At 49.9% G+C, this 16581-nt stretch overlaps 1 non-coding gene across 1 annotated transcript; it reads right to left on the reverse strand.

The window, feature by feature from the left end:
- Window positions 1–290: 290 nt before the first annotated feature.
- Window positions 291–397, reverse strand: LOC112665163 (U6 spliceosomal RNA). The gene has a single exon (XR_003140255.1). It is a non-coding gene; the product is annotated as a U6 spliceosomal RNA (small nuclear RNA).
- Window positions 398–16581: the final 16184 nt, after the last annotated feature.

The following is a 16581-nucleotide window of genomic DNA, read 5'->3' on the forward strand; positions in this document are numbered from 1 at the left end:
CGGCCAACTCTTGTGTTCTCCGTATCTCGTTCACTTTCTCCAGCTTTTCTATTTTGAAGCCAATATCAGGTATCTTTTGATCAATTTGTGAGTATTTCCCCAGATGTTTTTAAAAGGTAAGGGCTGTATCCACCAGAACTCTAATACCATTATCCCATCTAAAAAAAAATCAACAATTATTACTTGATATCACAAATTTCTCATCAGCGTTTCAATTTCTCGTATTATTCTACAGCTTTTTATATTAGTTGGTTTATTTATTTATTTATTTATTTATTTATTTATTTATTTAAAATATGGAATGCTTCATGCATTTGCGTGTCATCCTTGCGCAGGGGCCATGCTAATCTTCTCTGTATCATTCCAATTTTAGCATATGTGCTGCCGAAGTGAGCACTATTAGTTGGTTTTAGACAGAATCTAAGAAAGGTGCAAATATTGCAGGTGGACGTCCCTAACCTGAAGTTTTAGTTTGCAGTGTTCCTCGCCGTCCCGTGCTCCATGTCCCCCACAGCACCCCCGGCCCGACACTGTCGGAGTCGGGCAGCAGTGGGGGCGTCTGTACAGATTTCCCGGTGGAGTTACTGCCCCAAACCTGCAGAGGAAAACAGGGCTTTCGATGGAGATGCTGAGCGGCCATGCAGACAGAGGCCTGGGCAGGGAGGAGGCAGGTCCCTCCAGGTCCCTCGGTCGGTACCAGGAGCCAGAGGTCGGGCAATTTCCATCCATCCCCGTGAGAGCACATGCTGATGGCTGAGAAGCTGAGACTTCCCCACCTGGTGCTTTGTGACCGTGGAACTTAACCCCAAATCAAAGCCGAGGGAGCAACCCTGAGCCAGATGCCAGGGGCTGGGGGCGGGGGAAGCGGGGAATGCCCTGAATGGATTACTTAATGGAAAATGTTTAAAAGTTAATTTCCTTGAGCAAAAAGGGGCGCTGGAGGCAGAAAGACACGGTGATACTTTGCGGACATCAGAATCTGTCGAAAGCCTGGCATAGCTGCTGCAGGTGCCGAGGCTCTGGGGTTGCTGGCCCAGGAAAGCAGCGTGCTTACATGTTCATTTCGGTCACATCCGTGTCCTGAAGTGTAACCCACCTTCTCGGAGTTGCAGCCCATCAGGATAAGGTTGAAAACAGGGCCTTTCTAGACAGAATCGACCGCTAAGCAGAGGCCCGCTGACCATCTTTCCTTCTCTCCCCACACTTGCCTTGAGCTCCTCTCGCACGTTTTTCTCTCCTATCTTTTGTCCCTTGCAGGACTTTCTTTAAAACTTTTGAAAGTCTCGGATCACTTCTAATGTTTTTCTAACGATAAGGTTTCTGGGTGAGGGGTCGGTAGTTGAGAGGAGGTTGACAAAGACCACACGGCGCAGGTCCACGTGGACGAGCGTCCGTGTGACCACCAGCCGTCGTTCTCGAAGCGCACGGCAACCTGCAGGGCTGGGTGCTACTTTTGTTGCCCTCAGATTCCCAAGGAGTCAGCCAGACGAATACTCGGGTGCCCTCTGTAGTCTTCCCCTCTTGCCAAAACTGCAGCCAGAATAAACCAACAATGAAATGGAAAGGCAAGGCCATTATGTTTTTCTGAAGCTCCAAATTGCTGTTCCAGATTTAGCTCTGATGTTTCCAGCTCCTGCTCCCTAACCACAACCACGTCGTCCTTCACTGTCCCAGACCACAAGAGAGAAGGCCCGGAATTTCCCACCCTCTCTTCTCACCTGGAAGTTCTCCTAACCTCCAAGAGACCCACTCATGTCCCATCCTGGGTAAGGCCTCTTCTGTGGATCCAGCCACTCCCCTGCCCCACTGTCGGGACCGGCATCTGCAGCCCCTCCTTCCTCCTACACCCAGTACCCTTTGGCCTAGCCACCAGCTTGGCACTTGAGATTAATTGCAATGACAAATTTATGAGTCTGTATCCTTTGTGGAATGTACTTTCCTTGAAAGAACATGAGGCCTACGTCTACTCTTTATTTTCCCTAGTGTCTAGGAGATGGGCAAAATGATCTCTAAAAGGGCAGATGGAAACTGTAGAATCAAAAGCAAATAAAACAATATTTTGGTGACCCGGTCTCTGCTAAGGTGGTGGCTTGAGTAGTCCTACTGTGTTCACCCCCGACAGGGAAGTTCGTCACAGAAATAAACAAGCTGCTAGCATTCAGACCTGAGCTTCATTATCAGGTCCAAATTAATTCCCAATGTTCAGGCAAATGTGGAACGTGGCCCTCTGACAACTCATACCAGGCTTGCTTATGTAAATATTTTTCTGCAAGTTTTATGGGTCTGAGTTGGGGTCTGACTTCCAATGTCAGCAGAGAACCCTGATGGGAGTATAACGTTCCCAGCAGGCTTCAGTTGAATATTTATGAGTAGTCTCTGTAGTCTCTGCCTTCTATTGTTCCTGGAAGACTTCTATTATTTAGACAGTAATTAATCATATTCCAAGGGAAAATGCATGGAGCCAAGCCCCATGGTGAGGTTTCTGATGGCTTTTTCTTCCCAGATGAGCAAAATAATAACAGCAACCAAAAAGTTTCCCAAAGAATTGCTTGTCTCCTATGTCAATCTGTGCACAATTCCATGGGGCCCCGTAGAATTCCATTGCCAAGCAGCCAGTCCTGGAAAAACACAGGTCAGGAATGAGTCTCCTGCTGTTAGATTTTGCTGATTGTTGGCACACCCGTTCTTTGGAGTTCACGGTTTAGGCCAGACGCGGAGGCCTAGAATTCCATCTCACACTTGCTTCTGCTAGGGGTAGTAGCAAAGCTCTTCTAATTATCCAACACAGGAATGAGAAAGAGTCCTAGGGTCTCAGAAGTTAACATGTGGGAAGGCCCACTCTGTGCTTTACCTATATGAATTGACATATAATTACGTAGCAAACATTGGATGTAGTGTAAGTCATCTATATTAAACGGTAGGCATATTCCCCCAGTTTATTCCCTTACAGATAAAACAAGAGCGCATCTGTTTGTTGTTGATGATTAACAAATCATCCCCAAATTCAGCAGCTTAAAAGAATGAGCATTTACCACCGCCTGTGGGTCTCGTGGCCACATGGGCACTCCTTCCAAAGTCTGGGGAGCTCACTCAGGCCCCCGTCATTACCTCCGGGTCTGCTGGGTACCTGGTGCTGCGGATCGAGGCTAGGGCCTGTTGTGTGCCTTGTACCTCAACTGGGACAGTTGGACTGACTCAGCTGTGCTTCATGTGGACTCTCATTTCTGGCCATTTTGACAACCATTGTCCTCAGTCTGGCCTTGGTAGAGGTCAGAGAAGTAACAGAAAGACACATGGTCTCTGGAGGTCTAGGCATGAACCTATTTCATTTTAACTTTCCTGCATTTTCTGGTGTTTTGGTGGTGGTGTTTCCTTTTTGTTTTTTTGCCCAAGTCAATCTCAAGACTATTTTAGAGTTAAGAAGTTGGGAACTATATTCTTCCCCTTGATGGAAGTTGCTATAACATCACATTGCAAGGAGGGTGGGCAGAGGGAGGGCATCCAAGTATCACTCTCAGATGTGTTCTTAGTAGTGATGGGGAGTACTCGAAGAAAGGCTTTGCATCTCAACAGAGAAAGGTCACAAGGCATTGCATCTGTGGTAGGAAGGACATCGTTGTTCCAAGTTAAAGTAAATTGATCACAGACATCTCTGGAGGAGAGTGAGATAAATAAGGTTTGCTCACCATTGATTCCAGAGAGGATGGTGTTGAGCGAGACGGCGCAGAGGACAGCGTGGGTGATCCTGGAGCACAGATTGTGCAAGACAACAGTTAGGGATGCCAGTTTGTAGTAAATACAAACAGCTATTGCGTCTCACGTGCTTGTTAGTTGTCCGTGATTTTGCTTGGCTGTAGCAACAGGAATGGTAAAAGCTAACATTCACTGAGTGTTTAACATGCCCCCAGCATGGTGCTTGGTGTTCTAGAAACCCCTCTTCTTATTTTAGCCACTTGGAAACTCTGTGACTTTGGTACTCTCATTTCTACCTTGTAATTGAGCATAGAAGACTTAGACATTATAAAGGAAAGGAGGAGAACTGAGTGGGAAAAATTAGAGAGGGGGACAAGCCGTGAGAGACTCCTAACTCTGGGAAACAAAGGGCCACGGAAGGGGAGGCGGGTGGGGGGATGGGGTAACTGGGTGACGGGCGATGAGGATGGCACTTGATGGGATGAGCACAGGGTGTTATACTATATGCTGGCAAATTGAATTTAAATTTTAAAAATGTAAAAATAAATAAATAAATAAATAAATAAATAAATAAATAAATAAAAGAAATGGGAAGCACTCAGTCTTGAGGTCATGCACCTCATTGTCGGGGGACAGAATTGGTGTCCAGAGGCAGCCCTCTCACTCAGTACACAGGGTCTCCTGTTGATGGTGTGTTACTTCAGGCTCTTAGGGCTACAGGTATCACATCAAGCTATGTTAAGTGCATAAGAAGGAAGGTGGATTTGTGACAATGATACAGGCAGGTGTGCAGGGTGTCCTACTGGGACTTAGAATGTTCTCTCCATCCTCTTGCATTGACGTGTTTCCCTTCCAGAAGACTTGCTTTGCTGGGTTCCCACACATCAGTGTCCTGGCAGCAACTATTTTCATTTACTCTCTTCAAAGAGGATTTAAGTTGATGTGGGAATCTGTTAATTCCCTAAGGCCAATTCCTAGAGAAGAACTCTGATTGGAAAAAAAATTGATCAAGGACTTTCATCAGGTGAATCTACTGAAGCCAGGGGCCTGTACCAATCGTAAAAATATCTCCTCTCATTTGACCACTGAGACCTGGAGCAGCTAGAGAGGCAGGTCCCTGAAAAGTGGAATGGGGTGAGGGGAATCAGAGATAGAACCGTAGATGTACCTTCTACATGATGTCTAATTTCTGTGCTCCCTGACAGCTGGGTAGTTTGCCCCGTGTTTTATTTAATTTTATTTTTTTAGAATAATCTCTACACTCAGTATGGAGCTTGAACTCATGACCCTGAGATCAAGAGTCTCATGCTCCCCTGACTGAGTCAGCCAGGTGCCCCTACCCTGCTTTTTCAACATGAGGATAAACAGGTATATAAAAAAACGCTCAACATCACTCATCATCAGGAAAATACAAATTAAAACCACAGGACATGATGTCACCTTACAGCTGTCAGGATGACTATTATAAAAAAAAAACAAAACAAAAACAAAAACAAAAAACAAAACAAAAAACACCACAAAACCAAACAGAATAAGACAGTAAGTGTTAGCAAGAACATGAGAACTTGGAACCCTCACGCCCTGTTGGGGGGAATGGCAAATGGTGTAGGCACTGTGGAAAACAGTAAGGAGGTTCCTCAAAGAATTAAAAATAGAACTACCCTATGATCTAGCAATCTCAGTTCTGGATATTTATCCAAAAGGAGTTGAGATCAGGATCTCCCCGAGATATTACCCCTCCATTCAGTGTTACTAGCACTTCATCACGGTGCTATTCACAAGAGTCAAGATATGGATACAACTGAGTGGCCACCCACAGATGAACAGATTAAGAAAACACGGCATATACACACAGTGGTTCATGCATGGTATCCAGCCTTAAAAATGGCAATCCTGTCACTTGGGACAACATGAGTGACCTGGAGCACATTTTGAAATAAGCCAGTCACAGAAAAATATGCGCCACCTGACTCCACTCATGTGAGGGGTGTGTAGTAGGCAAATTCACAGCATTGAAGAGTGGAATGCTGACTGCCAGGGGTCAAGGGGAAGGAGAAATGGGGGGTTACTAATTAACAGACATAAAATCTCAGTCAGGCAAGATGCACAAGCTCTAGAGGCCTACGGACAGCATCGTACTAACAGTCCAGAGAAATGTAACACGCGTAGACATTTGTTAAGCGGGCAGATCTCCAGTTAAGGGTTCTTACCATAATTTCTATTTATTTATTTATTTATTTATTTATTTGCATTTATTTAATTGTATTTATTTAATTGTATTTATTTAATTTTATTTTATTTTATTATTTTTTTAAGATTTTATTTATTTATCCATGAGAGACACAGGCGGAGGGACAAGAGGCTCCATGCAGGGAGCCCGATGTGGGACTCGATCCCGCGTCTCCAGGATCACACCCCGGGCTGAAGGCGCTGCTAAACCACTGAGCCACCCAGGCTGCCCTCTTACCATAATTTTTAAAGAAAGATGAGGAAGCTAAAACAGGAAAGTTAAAGAATTTGGGTGATGCCAAAGAGAAACTCAGTAGTGAAAATGACGGTGGGGGTCCAATGACTGGCTTTCAGACACTACGGCGGGGAAGGAGAATCAAGAGGGGGTTGAGCTTTGGATCCTTCCAGCCTGGAGGATGGCGTTAGCATCGGGAACAACCAACAGGAGGATAAGGAATAAGGGAGACAGTGATGACTGCGACTGTGGTATGCCCGTGGAGGTCGAGACCCTCAGACTAGAGTGAGGGCCTTCCATGATGGCAGCCTGGGCTGGAGGTGAGCCTGTGCCTCACTGGGTGGCACACCGAGAGGGTGCCGTCAATGGGAGAGTTTAGCTGCCAGTTCCCGGGGATGCCATCTAGGAGGGGTGACACAGTGGCTGACTCTTGCTGCTGCAAGTGAAGGTGGGCGTAGGGGTGCGACAGGCTTGCAGAGACCTGAGCAGCACTGGCGAGGACACCAAGGTCACCGCGGACGGGCCAGTGGAGGCTACCCGGCGTGTCCCACGCTGCAGCCACAGAGCCGGACGCTCTGCACACGGTAAGGCCTCATCCCAGCTGCACCCCTGAGAGGCGGTTGTCTCTCCATGTCACAGCCGAGGGAGCTGGGAGTCCAGGGGCGAGTGGGTCAGCCGCGGGTCAGCAGTTGGCTTCCATCAGCCCCGGCAGCCCGGGATCCCCTGCCCACTGCACAGGCTGCCCACAGCAGGTGGCAGGGGCTGTCACACTGAGAGCAATAAATTAGTCCTACTTCGGATCATGCTTGCGCAACCAGAGTATTATCTGGTAGGAATTTTTCTACCGGGCTTTCTTTTCCCCCATAACGTGGTTCCAGTGATGCCTTGTGCCCTCCTGAGCATCTTCTCTCCCTTCATCTCTCAAACACCCTCTCCCCTCCGTTTCTGTCTTTCCTTCCCTCCATCACTTACTACCTTTCTCTCCTCCTATATGCCCGGGTCTCTCGCTTTCTCTGTCTCTTTTTCTCTGACTCTTTCGCTTTTATTCTGGTGGCTTCCAGTAGGCTGTCGCTGTCGGGATCTCCAGCCACTGCACATAATTACCACCTTGTCACCAGGGCCGCTGCGTCCCCTCTTGCCAACTTTTGGAGGGAGGAGCGCAGGGGATGTGCGTCCAGGTGGGTGAGACTCACACCCCAGCTTGTCCCCAGGAGGCGTCTGTAGAGAGCACTTGATCCACACCGTGGTGAAGACACAGTTCTAACTGGTCTGATAGAAGTTTCCTAACGTCCTGGAGATTAACTCCCTGAAAGATGTTGCAATCTGTGCCTTTAATGACAAGAAACAGCTTAGGTTTCAGGATGTTGTCAACGCTTCCTGTGCCTGAATCCAGAGTTTGAGCTGCCCTTCCCACGTGTGTAAAAGTGCTAAGATAATGACACAGTTGGGTCTCAAGTGTGGTGTATGCAGGAGAAAGTCTGCAGGGCTTTCCAAGTGGCAGGGCTGTTTCGGTGTTGCCGGGACTAGATTTGGGGATTCTATAGAGACTTCTGGAAAGCTGGAGCTCTAAAGACCACTGCAGAGACAACTAACAGGGAGCTTTTTTTTTTTTTTTTTTTGGATTGGGGTATAACTGACATATATAACATGAGGTATCACCGACATACAACATTTCAAGTGTGCAATATGATGTTTCTGCATGTGTGCTTATTGGAGAATGATCACCACAGTCTGAAAAGGGAGCTTTTTGAATGAAAGACCCCGTGAGGGTGAAAGCAGAGCCTTCTCTGCAGAGTTAGCCTCCTACTACTGTGTGAACCTGCGTGGATTGAATTATGTCCCTGAAAATGAGATGTGGAAGGTCCTCACCCGCGCTACCTGTGAATGTGACCTTATTTAGAAATAGGGCCGTGGCAGATGGGATCAGATTAAGCTGGGGGTAATTCTGCATGAAGGTGGGCCCTGACCCAGTATGACTGGTGACTTTATAAAGTGAGGAAAATTTTGGATACACACACGTGAGTGCACACACACACAGAACATAGATGACAGCAGAGGGGGGGCTGCAGTCATGATGTCACAAGCCAGGGAGCACCGTGGGTTGCCAGCAACCCCAGATGCCGGCAGAGGCCAGCAAGGGTTCTGTCCAGAGTCTCAGAGGCAGATGTCCTGCTGGACGCCGTGCCCCGCTCCAGCTGCAGACACGTGGAGGTGTCCCTGAGGAACACCGAGCTCCGGCCACACGGGCCCTCAGCTGGCTGTTCCTTTCGCCAGGGATGACTCCCCTGTCTTCCTCCCCCCGGGGAGGTCTGCTCAGCCTTCAAGACCAGCTCCCAGCAGCTCCCCTGGGAGGCCTTTCTCAGCCTCCCCGTCTGCCAAGTCTGCTGAGCACTCTCACTGCTGAGAAATCATGCCGTGTTCACACCAGATTGCAAATACGTCTGTCACTATTTGGAAATCGATGATGAGCTCTGGAGGGCAGGGCTAACTTCATGTTCCTGTTCGTACAAAGGCGGGCAGGAGGTCAGACCACTGCCCTCGATGTCTGAATCATGGTCACATTTATCATACGTTCGTGCGTATGTGATCATTTTCTGGAAGAGGCAGGAAGCATGTCCTCAGGAGTGGGTGACTTTTTAAAATTAGCTTGAAGGCACCATCAGGGATGAAGCGTGTGTGTGTGCGGCCTGGCGCTCCTCCTCCCCTGGGCCAAGCACAGCCCCCCAGGGCCTGGCACACTGCACGTGGTAGAGACCTGCTGTTGTACTTGTGGACCGGAACGGTGTATTTAATGAGCTGTATTTGCTAAGCGCCCACGCTGGGCCAGACACTGTTCTAAGCATTCCTTGTGCCTGAACGCATGCAACCTTAGTCCGCCTCATGAGGAAGACACTCCTTCCCTGGATGAGAAAACAGAGACGTATTGGCACTCACAGAGTTACACCCCAGTCAGTCTGGAAGCTTCCTTCAGCTGCTCAAACCCAGGCTGTGCTGGGCGTGAGGGCGTGAGGGAAGGCCCCCTTCCAAAGTCAGCTCTTCTGACTCTGTTCCCTGCCCTCAGGCCCTTGAGCCTCACGGAGAGCTCCTTCCACCTCTCCTGCTGCAGAGCTGAGCCTCCCGTGGGTTCAGGAGGCCGGAGAACCAGCCCACCTGGAGGAAGGTGCAGGTTCCTGCGTGCGGGAGCAGCTCGTCACGTCCCTCCCAGAGCCCTAGCCACCAGCTTCCTGGAGAGGCTCACATGCCGCTGGAGTCCGGAGCTTGCAGCAGCATCAATGAAAGCCAGTGGGTTCTACGTCCTGCTCGGGGGCCTCCCTCACCCCACTCACCCCTGCAGCCTTGCCAGGACTATGTTCATGCCAGGCTTACCTGCGTCCCCATCATAATCCCCCACCCCCCACTCCAGCAAAGGTACGTGAGGTGGCCACGGCCCACATCACATGTCATCTTAATGCGCAATCACAGGAGTTGAGTTACGTTGACTAGTTGACATGTCACTTTTGGAGACATCTAGAGAAATAGAAATCAGACCTCACAGCTTTAAACAAATGTTTGTAGCCGGTGATTTGTTGTTGGTGGCGGTGGTGGTAAATATTTTCCTGGGCTCTTCAAAAGCTCCATGCTTTTGAGTTTAAGAATTAAATGTGTTTGAGGAGCCTGGGTGGCTCAGGCAGTTTAAGTGTCTGTCCTGATCTCAGGGCCCTGGGATCAAGCCCCGTGTCGGGCTCCCTGCTCAGGGGGCGTCTGCTTCTCCCTCTCCCTCCCCCCACCCCCTATGCTCTCTGTCTTTCTCTCAAATAAATAAAATCTTTTTTTTAAATATATTTTTAAAATATTTTATTTATCTATTCAGAGAGAGAGAGAGAGAGGCAGAGACACAGGCAGAGGGAGAAGCAGGCTCCATGCAGGGAGTCCGACACAGGACTTGATCCCAGGTCTCCAGGATCACGCCCTGGACTGAAGGCGGCGCTAAACCACTGAGCCATCCAGGCTGCCCTCAAATAAATAAAATCTTAAAAAAAAAAAAAAAAAAGGAATTAAGCTTGTTGAAATTCACTCAGGGTCTCTGCTGGGCTGCGGGTCCTAAGCCCCGTGGCCAGTAACTGCTGCGTCTTTTTCACTTCAGAGACCTCAGAGCCAAGCACAATAGCACAATGCCTGGAATGAATAAACAGTTCTCTCTGGAGGGGAGGAAGGTGATGCTGTCTCTTTAGAATTTCTTGGAATGAATGTGAGTGAGTGAACACAGAAAGACAGGGAGGAAGGAGTTCATTCTCGTTAGCTATTTCCTATGATACAGCTTTTTTTTTTTTTAAGGTTAAGTATTGTTGTTTTGTAAGACTTTTATTTCTGTCACCTGTACGTGCAGGTGATCCAGGTACAGTGGTCGCTGGCAAACCTTCTCAGGGCACCCATCGTGTTCTGTTTGCGGGTCCCGTGGAGCAGCCCTTTGGGCAGGACCCATGGGATAGCTTATCTCTGTTCCATGACATCTGTGGTCCCAACTGGGAAGAGTCAAAGGTTTGGGAGTGCTGGCTGTTGGAAGAGGCTGTTGGAGGAGGCTGGCCAGGACCTGAGTGAGCCCTCGGCTCGAACATCTGCACTGTGGGCTCTGCTCGGGCTGGTGTGGGCCTCCTCCCAGCCTGGCTGCTGAGCTCCAAGCAAACAAAGCTGAAGTCATGTTTGCAGTGCAGCCTCGGAAGTCACCTGGCAATGCTTCTGCTATCAGCTACTGGCCGAGCCGGTCGATGTCCTTCGACAGATGATAGATAAAGAAGCTGTGGTCTATATACACAATGGAATATGACTCAGCCATCAGAAGAGACGAATGCCCTCCATGTGCTTCGATGTGGATGGAACTGGAGGGTATGATGCTGAGTGAAGTAAGTCAATCAGAGAAGGACAATCATCATATGGTTTCACTCATATGGGGACTATAAGAAATAGTGAAAGGATTATATGGGAAAAGAGGGGAACTGAGTGGGAAAAATTAGAGAGGGAGACAAACCATGAGAGACCCCTAACTCTGGGAAACACAAAGGGTTGCAGAAGGGGAGATGGGTGGGGGAATATGGTGACTGGGTGACGGGTACTGAGGAGGGCACCTAATGGGATGAAAACTGGGTGTTATACTAGATGTTGGAAAATTGAATTCAAATTTCAAAAAATGTAAAAAAGTAAATAGATAAAATTCTTTTTATGTGAAAAACAAACAACAACAACAACAACAAAAAAGGCTGTCCGGGTTCAAGTGAAGGGGACATGGGACAGGGCATATTACTGAGGCTTCTTGGAAAAGTCCAGGCTGTTAGGGCAGGTCCACAGCTTGAAATATGTTTCCTCCTGTGCTTCATGGGCAAAACCGTTGGACAACTCACCGCCTGATTTTGTCTGTGGTGTGAATAAGCCACTATTGCTGTGCCGGCTGTTCTGATGGATGGGCAAGTAATTTCCAAGTGTTCTGGATTCTGTAGGTGATGTCCTGGGGAGCGCTGTGTCCCTGCGTACACACGAGGAGTAGGCTCCGAAACCCAGCCTTCCCCGGGTCTGCTGAAGGTGGACGGCCGCCGGGGCTGAGGGCTCCTGAGTGGGCCAAGGTGGGCTAGTGCATGTGAACCCTCTCTTAACCTAACTGCTTATCATTCTGTATTCAAAGTGACATTGTGATTGATTGCTCACTTTACCCGAAATCCTTTGTACATATAGCTCCCCCCACACTGTTGTGTTTTAGATGACCCTGCACAACCCTGCAGTCCTTGCTAGCTCATTACTTCTCAGGAGCCTCCTGGGAGGAAATAAATGGTCCAGAGGACACTGAAAGCATGCGGAAGGCCCCGGCGCACGTTGCCGATCTATAAGGATGTTCTTTTGACCAGGCAGTGGGGATGAAAGTAAGCACCCCCCATTTTTTTTTAAAGATTTTATTTATTTTGCTCATGAGAGACAGAGAGAGGCAGAGACATAGAGGAAGGAGAAGCAGGCTCCATGCAAGGAGCCCAAAGGGGGACTCGACCCCAGGACTCCAGGATCACCCCCTGAGCTGAAGGCAGACGCTCAACCCCTGAGCCACCCAGGCACTCCGAAAGTTAACCCCTTGAAGCCCCATTAACACAGGTGTATTTGATACCCTTGAATGCAATTGGGGAAGATGTGAAGTAACACAGCGTCCACCATCACCCGCTGGTCAAAGTGCAGCTTCTGACCCAGGATGCCTTGCTGGGTGCAGCCAACCCCCCACCCGAGCTGGCGGGGTGCCATTCCCAGGTGTCTGCAGCACCACCTACCCCAGGGCTCACCTGTATGGAGTGACTGCAGATTAGCAAGGCTTCCTCGGCCCTGAGGAGGCCCATCCTGAGGGGATCCCTGTAGACAGAGGTGGCCTGCAGATGGGAGTGGTATTTATACACCGCGTGGGCTCTGAGGAAGCCCGTTCCTCCCCAGCAGGCGGGATTCTTGCGAAGGTTGATGCCTTCCTCTTCTGAAATGTTTACTGAGCACTTAGTGTGGGCCAGGCCCTGTGCCGGGGTGTATGTGTAGATCTTGGGGGCGGTTTCTCAGCAGGGAAGCTAGTCTACGACGACATAGAGACGGGTTACGAGCCAACCTTGGTAATCGCTGGGGACTGACTGTGATGGGGCCACGTGCAGACGGTTTCACCTGCTGCAATACAATAGCCCTCGTGCAGAAAGCTCAGTGGCAGCCGGGGGATCTGGGTGGGGTGGGGGGTGTCCCAGAGAAGGAAGTGTTTAGATTGGGTCTTGAAAGATGTTTCCCAGACGGAAAAAAGAAGGGGGATAATTGAAGGAGGGTCCTTTAATTTTCCGAGGTCCTGTGTACGGTGGGACATGAGCCAGGAAGCGAGGTGGCACCTATGAGGCGCTCCCTCCAGCTCCTCAGGGGGAGGGACGCACGGGATGGACAGGGAGAGGTCATGAGGTAGGGTCCCCACTCCTCCACGAGGAACCTGTTCCTCACCAGAGCAGGTTGTTCTTTTCCTAAAACCCTGCACCCAAGAGGGCATCTGCTGGAGACCTCTGGGCTGGGGCAGCTTGGAGGCGGCGGTGGGCCTGTGGGCTCCCCGACACCCCGACCCTCCCCGGGCCAGGCCTGGAGCAGGTTTCCCGCCGGCTATGCGCCCTGGAGAAGCCCCGTCTGTGTCCAGGGCCATGGGCAGGGCGGCTTGAGCAGCATCCGGGAGGCCGTCGTCACTGTCGTCCCGCAGTGTGACTCAGCGGAGGGGAGCTGCCTTATGGGTGCCACCGCTCGGCTGGCCGCGGGGGCCTCGGCGACGCCACCCGCCAGGAAGGGGCACAGCTGGCAGGGGGCCGTGCCCCTCCTGGCTCTCCCCCTCGCAGGCCTGCCTCCCTCCTGCCAAACCCTGCGCCCGCTGGGACGGTGGCTGTCACCCGCGCCAGGAGCGAGCTGCCGTCGGGCCGCCGAGGGCACGCATATGGTGCGGTGCCGCTTCCCCTTCAAATGTCTCATCACGTCTTCGATGCTGGGTGCTCGGCCTTCACAGTGGAGAAACCGAGCTGGAAGCGATAAGCACAATCGTAGCAGGTAACATCCTTAGAAAGTGGCATCCGGATGATCCCAAGGCCTCACCTCTCAGGGCTTGACACTCGAGACGTTGGTCAGGCTGCCTGGTGCCAGGCCTGTGGGAAGACCTCCCTGCCCTCCCTCCCCGGACGCTGGCAGCGCCCCCTTGATGCCCCTGGTTTCTGGGGAGCCCTGGGGGTTACGGAGTGCGCATGCTCCTCACTTCACTCCTCTGGCCACGGCCGGACCTCTGCTCACCCCTCTTCACACTTGACAACAAAACTCTGCTTTCCTGGTTTGAACTCTTTTCCGGAAGAGCAGTGACGCTGGACCCAGGACGTCCCCCGTCTACGCATTAGGGAACCAGGCCAGGCTGTTCCCTCTGGGCCCTGGAACCCCTCACGACGTTGGCCAATCTGCCAGGCTGCCATCCTTCCTGCCTGAGCTCTGGATTTCCAAAGGCCGATTCAGATGATGACGGGCTGAGGTGATCCCCTCACGACCAACGCAGGTCACCGGCTGCCGTCTCGCAACTCGGACCCGGCCGGTGCCCTCCCCACTAACCAGCTTGCTTCCATCTGATAGAAACACTTGTCCTTGTATCCAGCTGAAGGGAGGCACAGAAAACAAAGTTCTGTGATCCAACAATGCTTGGACATCCCAGTTGGCTTTGTCCATTGGTGTCATTCAGACCACATGTGATTGAAGCCAAGAAGATTGAGGTGTTTTATCCAGGACTCGTTTCATCACTATCAAAGCCAACTATCCCGGAGCATCCCTCTGGAACTAGTGTCTCTTAAAATTATTAAGATTTAATTTTTTTTGGAGTCAATTTAGGTTCCTGGTGAAACTGAGAGGAAGGTACAGATTTCCTTATACTCCCTGTCCCCCACCACACAGACATCCCCCGCAGGAGTGGGACGTTTGATACGACCGATGAGCCCACACCAACATACCGTAATCATCCAAGGCCCGTAATTTTCAGTGGGGTTCACTGCTGGTGTTGCACCTTTGGTGGGTTTGGGAAAATGTGTAATGACACGTATCCGTCCTTAGAAAATCACACAGGGTAATTTCAGTGCCCTGAAAATCCCCTGGGCTCTGCGTCTTCATCCATCCCTCTCCCAACCCCTGGTGACAACTGATTTTGTACCGTCTCTGTAGATTTGCCTTTTCCAGAATGTCATGTAGTTGGAATCATACATATGAAATCAGGTCAGATTGGCTTCTCTCGCTTAATAACATGCCCCGAGCCTTCCTCCGTGTCTTGTCAGGACTCCATCGCCCATTTCTTTCTAGCGCTGAGTAGCGTTCCATGGTCTGGACATGCTCCGGTTAATCCATGACCTCCTGAAGGACATCTTGTTTGCGTCTAAGATTTGGCAATTCCGCATGAAGCCGCCACACACACGCGTGTGCGGACTTGTTTCCAACGCCTATGGCTAAATCCCAAGGAGTGCAATGGCTGGATCCTCCAGCAAGAGTCTATCTGGTGTCGCAAGAAACCGCCAGACTGTCTTCCAAAGTGACTGCACCTCCTCGGGCTCCTCACCTGCAATGAGCGAGATTCCTGCTTCCCCACATCCTCACCAGCGCTAGATGCGTCAGTGTTCTGGGCGTTGGCCATTCTAATGGTTACGTAGTCGTATCTCATTATTGTTTTCATTCGCATTTCCTTGTGACCTATGACGTGGAAACTTTTCTCACTACGGTCTTTTTTTTACTGTCATGTTTAATCCAGAAAGGCCATGAAACTTTGTCTAAAGATAGAGTAATACGAATGATTAAGACCACCCTCAAACACGTGTTGCCTTTCCCCTTCTTCCCTTAGATAGAACATCAGCAGGGCAACTCCGCTGTCGGTCACCGGAGGGCGGGGAAGGTGTGTGGCCCGGCGCCAGCAAGTAGCCATGGTTAGGGTGGGCAGGTCTACACCCCCAGCAGCCTGGAGCCCCTTGGAACAGGGACGGTCTTCCCCGGCACTGGTTGTGTTTGCCTTGGCTTGGCCCCTAATAAAAGGCTAGGCTCTGAGTAACCACTAAACCTTTTTTTTTTTTTTTTAAGTATGAATAGATGAATCTTGGGATCCCTGGCAATTTACAGTCACCTGACACAGTGGTACTTAACCTGGAATGCACATTGGAATTACATGGGCCCTTTTCTATTCATTTTTTATGTTTTTATTTTTTATTTTTTTGTGGTGCCCTTTCCTAGAAGTGGAGCCAGACCTAATGGTTTCTAATTTCTAGAGCTGGAGCCTGGGAGATAAAACCTGGTACAAGCTCCCCCTGGTGATCTTGATAAGCAAATGCATCTAAAAAAATAAAAAACAAAAAACTCCAACAACAAGAAACTAAACTAGAGCATCCACTTTCATTTATTAAAAAAAAAAAAAAAAAAAAAAAAAAAAAAAAAAAAAAAAAAAATTCTAAAATTTCCCAAGTGTGTAAGTATCTGGCATTTAAATATATCCGGGGAAATAAGTTTTGCATTTCATGGTTTGGAGATAAAAGCCTATTCTTAGAAAAATCACTGAATTCTCAATGATTCCTGCCCATTCTTTCTGCCCATCTTCTTTCCTATGCTGGCTTAGCTCGCCTGGTGGATCTTAAATACATCGCAGCCGTGGCAGGGGCCAGGTGTTGGGGGCGTGATGTTCGCTCGTCTTCCAACGCTGCTGCCCTGAGGGGTGATCCTCACCCTGCACCCAGTCACCTTTGTCTTCTTCCCCTGACCTCCGTGGTTGTGTCTGTTCACCACATGCCCAGTCCAAGCCACGTCTAGGAAGAGCACTTTCCAAAACACATCCACGGTGATGGGGATGCTGGCTACTTTGGCTCACGCCTCTTCCCTGAGAGGCAGGCCGCCCTGATGCTGCAGAAACACAC

This window comes from Canis lupus, chromosome 17 (assembly GCF_003254725.2).
Source record: "Canis lupus dingo isolate Sandy chromosome 17, ASM325472v2, whole genome shotgun sequence".
Taxonomy (NCBI): Eukaryota; Metazoa; Chordata; class Mammalia; order Carnivora; family Canidae; genus Canis; species Canis lupus.